This window comes from Calliphora vicina, chromosome 3, assembly GCF_958450345.1.
Source record: "Calliphora vicina chromosome 3, idCalVici1.1, whole genome shotgun sequence".
Taxonomy (NCBI): Eukaryota; Metazoa; Arthropoda; class Insecta; order Diptera; family Calliphoridae; genus Calliphora; species Calliphora vicina.
The window spans coordinates 29,784,838-29,791,480 of NC_088782.1; positions in this window are offsets into that span (position 1 = coordinate 29,784,838).

Genomic DNA, 6,643 nt, shown 5'->3' on the forward strand with positions numbered 1-6,643 from the left:
TGCCTATTTATGTGTGTAAGTTGCATATTGTCACAAAAGATTTTTCCACTTACACATTTATTTGCATTTTGTAGTTGTTATTCCTTTTTTTCGTAGTCGCAGAATAGACAGTGATGGACAAAATAAATATACATACAGTGAGCCTCAAAAGTGAGTATACACTAAAAACTATTTGATTTTTTTAAGATAATAAAAATCCTAAAATTTATCTATAGATTAAAATTTAAAAGTTTCGGTTTGTTGGAGAATGGGCTGAAAAATAGATTCGGTTGTGAAAAAAAAAGATTTAAGTCGGACTATAATGATTTTCGTGACCTTAAAAAAAATCTAATAATTTTTGGTGTATACTCATTTTTGAGGCTCACTGTATATAGCTAGGTAACTATGTATAGTCACATCACATCATATCCTCTCATTACTTTCGTTCATTAGGGGACACACATAGCTCTCTTCTGGTCTGTAATATTTAACTGAACATTATATTATTTGGAGGCATGATCAGTAATAGTTCATGGTTGGTAAGGAAATTAATGATCTTCACTTCTTTTATTTGCCAAGATCTGTTTTTCATTGTGTTTACATGGGTTCGCAGTTGGAATGGGGTCTAGTGGTCGTCTCCACAAAGTTGTTCACCTTGTTCGAATGTCAAACAATTTCTAATTTAGGTTAAACTTGAAAATATCTACAAAAGATTACTTAGTTGTGTGGCTTATCTCTTTTATTTCAAGATGGACCTAACTTGGATCAAAAAAATGTTTATAATTCTGATGAAATTTCAGATGATATAAAAATGTTGGGTATATGACTTAAAAATGCAGAACTTACAATAGATGGCGTATCTTTTGACCGTGGTTTTTGTTTTTAATAACCGAATCGTTACTTGCGATAAAAATCGATCCATGACGATATCCCGAAGCGTAAGATATCGTACGTAAAGCACGGCAAATATCCATGGCGCTAAGATAATGCTGGTGGCAGCTAAAGGGTGATATCTGTTATGAACTGCTGAAATCTGACTTGACCATCACAGGGAACCTGTACGGAACGCAATTTATTCCTTTGAAGCGAGCATTGGCCGAAAAACGCTCAGAATATGCAGACATGAAACCGTAATATTACATTATGACACCGCTCGGCCACATGTTGCAATACCTGTTAAAAACTATTTAGAAATAAGTGGTTGGGATGTTTTGTCAAATGCTATAATTTTCTATAAAATAAATTAAAATTTTTAAAAATGGTATCAAAGGTTTTCATAAATATATTTGAATGAGCTTTAGAAAATATATTTCATTAAAACCGGTTAACCGTATTACAAAAACCGGTTTGTCAGAAAACCGAAAAGTTAAAAATATCGAAACCGGTGGAGTTGAAAACCGATGAAAAAACCGGTTGACCGGTTCTCTTTTTCGCTTTTGGATACTCTACATACATCCAATAAAAAAACAAGTAAGAAAGTATAATACCCTACACTAAGTATTTTTAAAATTTAAATAATTTATATTTTTAAGTGATTTTCGGAAGTGGGCCTTATATGGGGGCTATGACCAATTATTGACCGATCACCATGAAATTAGGTCGTGTGATTTATGTCTATCTGAAAGTCTACTATGTTGAATTTTGTGAGTATACCAACATTTTTAAGCGATTTATGCACGTTGAAGTGATTTTCGGAAGCGGGTCTATATGGGAGCTATGACTAATTATGGAGCGATCGTAACAAAATTTGCTGAAATGAATTTTGTATATATAAAACTTATTTGGAGCGCAATTTGTGGAGATACATTTATAAATTAAACATTTATGACCGATAAAGTCCAATTTCGGAAGGACATTTGTATGGGGGCTAAGTTAAATAATGGACCGATTTTAGCCAGTTTCGATAGCCTTGGTCCTTGGGTCGAAAAAATAATATGTACCGAATTTGATCGAAATATCTTCCAAATTGCGACCTGTACTCTGCGCACAAGGTTTACATGGACGGCCAGCCAGCCAGCCAATTAGACGGACGGACGGACATCGTTTAATCGACGCAGAAAGTGATTCTAAGTCGATCGGTATACTTTAAGGTGGGTGTTAGACTAATATTTACAAACATCTGCACAAACGCATAATACCCTCCCCACTATGGTGGTGTAGGGTAAAAAGAAGTAAGAGTGTTATATGCGGCTTTCCCGAATCCCATGTAACTATCATCAATATGTTGTTTTGGCCTTCTATCTAATAACATCATATAGACATTTTTTATTGACAATAAAATAATTTTTCTGATATAGGTGGGGGTAGCACCAATAATGGACCGATCACCACAAAAGCTGGTAGAACGATTTAGGTTCATATAAAACTTGTTTAATATCCCATTTCATTACGATATTAATTACTATAACCCCCATTTTCTGAATCTCTGGTTATTTTTTATCGTGAAGATAAACTGACAGTTCTCATACAAAAAAAAATGTTAATTGGAGGTTTATCGTTACGAAAAACGATAACCAGATATTTAGAAAATGGGGGTAAGACAATTATGAACGTTCAAGACATTTTCTGAGGGGTCCTTGTATGGGGATTAGGAACAAATGTTGCCCGATTCACGCCATACTTTACAGTATAATTTCAGAGTACTTAGAAATAATTTGTGCAAAATTTTATCAGGATTGTCGCATAATCAATATATTTGTATGGGGGCTAGATGAAATCAAGGAACGATATTGTCCATTTTCAATACCAAACAAACCTTATCAATAGAGAGTATATTTGGAAAATTTTAGATCTGTCCGTCTAGATATGTCCGTCCGTAAAAATGTTGGTAGTTTAAAGAGATGGTAATATTATTAAATTGGTCTAAAGTTTGATATTTCTCCCTTTAACTTATTAGCTTGCCACTGTAACCGTTGTCACTTTAGCCGACATTTTATCGCACTCTTGTTGACATTGTAGTCTAAACAATCATCAGTACTTGAGTATCCTCTTCACCCACTATAATAGTATATCCTTTTCTTGTATCCGCAATATGCACATATGTAGACACTCAAGAAAAAACCTTAAAGATAATTATGTATCAAAGGTTGTTTAAAGCAAATGCCTGAGTAAAGTAGTGTTTGGCTTGTCAATCAATTGTTTGCCCCCAAAGAGGTCAAACCAAGAAACACGAGCCTTGGTAACGTCTAACAACAAGTCATAAGGTTAAATATGTAGTTATGTATGCTTTGCAGTTAATGGCTATAAGTTTATTACTAATATAATTTCTGTTGGTGTGTAGTGTTAGTGAAAAAGAGCTGCAAAAGTAAGTAGCAGCAGTTATTGCAACTTTATTGGATTTGTATTGTAAACGGAAATGTTTCAATCGTTTCTAAACATGTGTAAAATTTTACTTAAAACTGCATAAAGTTGCTGGGTTTGTCTTTGTAGTTTAGTGAAAATTCATGTCAGTAAGATGTGGGATGTTTTTATTGGTATTTTGAAAAGTGAAATATTTGTTTCATGCAAATATTTAGTACAAGTATTTTTTATGCAATGACCAACTGATAGAGAGAAAGGTTTGTCAGAGCAAAAGGCTATTAAAAAATTAATTTTCCTTAACTAAAGGATAATAGAACAGCTAAATTTTCTTTGACATTTGGCATTGATTTTATTATTTGTAGTACATAATAGTTGTAGCCCCTCATAAACATATATATTCTGCGTCCTTATAAAACTCTAAGTCGATTAGATATGTGCAAGTGTCTGCCTGTTGAAAGCATGATAGGGCCTAGACAGAAGGATCTAGGGTGATATTCTATTTTGATCAAGAAGATTCGGCACAAAAAGAGTTGTAATTCGGTGCAAATTACTTCAAAATATTCATCTTACTCTCCTTTCACTATATATATTCTATGTTTATTTTGATTCTTATACAATTTTAAGTCCTATTAGCTATATTCGTATATCTGTTTGTGTAAATCACTCTTACGTTCCAAATAAGAAAGCGACATTAACGACATTCATTCAAAATGTTAACAATTGTCCTAAATACTTTGGTAATAAATATCAGCATAATTGGTTTAGTAGAAAAAAAGTTATGAACCAAAAACTGAAACAACTTTAAAGAAATTTCATGTTTTTAATGAAAAAAAATTTCAATATTGTTACTGTTGTTGTAATGTGTGCATGAGCCGAATGACTGTTTAAGAAAATGTGTGTGTTTGTCTTAAGGGTCAACAATGTTGGGACGAGTGTAATTCTAGCTTATAATGGAGGGCATTTCAAATATTTTGCATTTTCACAAGATCTTTATTTGCTGACAACATATTGGAATAAAAAACATTCAGCTACCACAAACATAAGCCCAGATGCATTCCTGTGCTGGAATCTCAACATCACAACGTAGTTGCAATCTCTTTAAAATCTCTTATACAAAGAGTTAATCTAAATAAAAATAATACAAAAACATAGTAGTAAACAATATAATAGAAATTTGTATGTCTCAACTTTTGTTTTGTTTTCTTTTTTATACAAAAACATTTTACGTATAACTATATAGTTAGTTCTCTATTCCATTGTTATGAACCCCATAAGGTTAAGGGTTTCTTAATTAAACATTTACAAAGTGAAAAAGTTTTGGGGCAAAAGAATATGAAAAACAAAATTTAACAAAATTGGAAAAAAATGAAATTAATTTTTTTCCTTTACTTGCGGGAGGGAACGAGAAAAAACTAAAAAAATATATAAAGAGTTGAAATTTTGTTTGTTTTAAATTAAAATGAAAAAAAAAACTGAAACACTCAGTTTCGCAACATGTTTTTAGCAATTATTTTTTCTGCAAAACAAGTGGGTAAAAATATAAACTTACATGGCAAAAGTGTGGGAGAATGTTTTAACCTAGTAAAAACATGGAGCAGGGAAATAAAAATAAAGGGTATATTACAAAAATCAGGACTTATCTTGATATTAAACTTGGTTTAATTGCTATATTAGACTGCTGCATAATAATGAATTATTGAAATGAAAAGTTTGTTTTTTTAAGCTTATTCGGGATTATTTGTATGTGCAACAAAAGATTACAAATTATCCTACTTCACTGAGGAATGTATGTATTAGGATGGCTCTTATATTAAACTTTTTCGATTTTCGGTACTTCCAAGTTCTAAAATTGTTTTCCGTCATCCAATACATATTGATTTTGCATTTAATTTACACATAGATGTTTGCATATATTGTAAAAATTAAATATTTTCTAACATTATTAACTTGATACAAAAAAAATTTTACATTCTTAAAATTTTTTTTAAACGTTATTTCGAAAATTTAAAAAAAAAATGTTTTTGATTATAATAATGCTAAATTCAGAATACAAATGCAAATTTTAAGGGTTGCTCCTTTTATGAGTTTTTAAACTTAGACAAATTGTTAAAATTATTTTGTAACCTATTTCCTTACTCTTTAATTTCAATTTGTTTTAAATTTCTAGGTCATTCTCAAAATTTTTTGACCTCAATACTAAAAATTATTAAAAATATAAATAGGTGAAATTTGTTTGTTAAGAGGACTTTTTATTTTTTATTGGGAGATACCACTCCACTGCTCTGATCACACCCATTTTTAAACCCTTTATATAAATATCAATCTTTACTTTAACTTTACTTTATAAGGGAGAGGTCATTCCTACTAAGCCGATCATGCTTAGCTAAACTTCGAACAGGGAACAGGAATAAATTCGTAGAATAAATTGATTGATACAGAGTTTAAATACTTTTAGAATTATAGTTAGTTCTCCAGATATTCAAAATTAATTATTTACTTTGTGCCACAACCACTAATGCAATCCCGACTATTTTCAGCCAATCTGTGTAAAATAGTAGGAGAGCTATGCGGACAAAGTTTGAAGAACCTTGCAATTATTACTTTGTATGGGACGTGACTCACCTCCTTTTCCGACCCCTCCCATTTTGGGTGATATGCCCTCTAATCTAATTCCGTCTATATTCAGCTAAACTCCGCACAGTAATAAGAAATTAATTCGCTAAAAGTTTAAAAGCTTTTACAATTATAGTTCTACAGATATTCGAAATGAAACTTTGTATAGGGTGTGCCACGCCCACTATTCCAATCCCGAACAATTTCAGCGAAACTATGCAAAATTATGAAAGAGCCATTTAGACTAAGTTTGAAGAATCTTGCAATTATATTTCACAAAATATTTAGAAATATCTATTTACTTTGTATGGGAGGCGACTCACCATTTTTTCGACCCGTCCCATTTTTGATTAAACTTCATGCAGTTGTGGTTCGTATGAAGTTTGAAAACCGTCACAATTAAATTTCTGCACATATTAAAAAATAACTATTTACTTATGTACAATTATATATTTACCCCATATGCATAAATATTTTTTAAATTTGTCAAAGGTTTATAAAAGAAATTTTGAATGGAGATATTGTTTAATTTTAAAATTGTTTATGCATATGGGAGTTACATAATAAAAAAACACCTTCAAAATATATTTTTGTGACTAAAGTCTTCTTCTTTGTTTTTTATAACAGCTCTCACTTAAATCAGAGCGTAATCAATACTGTTAACTGTTTCTCTTATTTATTTACAACAACAAATTGGACAAACATGAATTGCTTTGTTTACTTTTTTAGCTTAACCCATTAAAAACCAAGA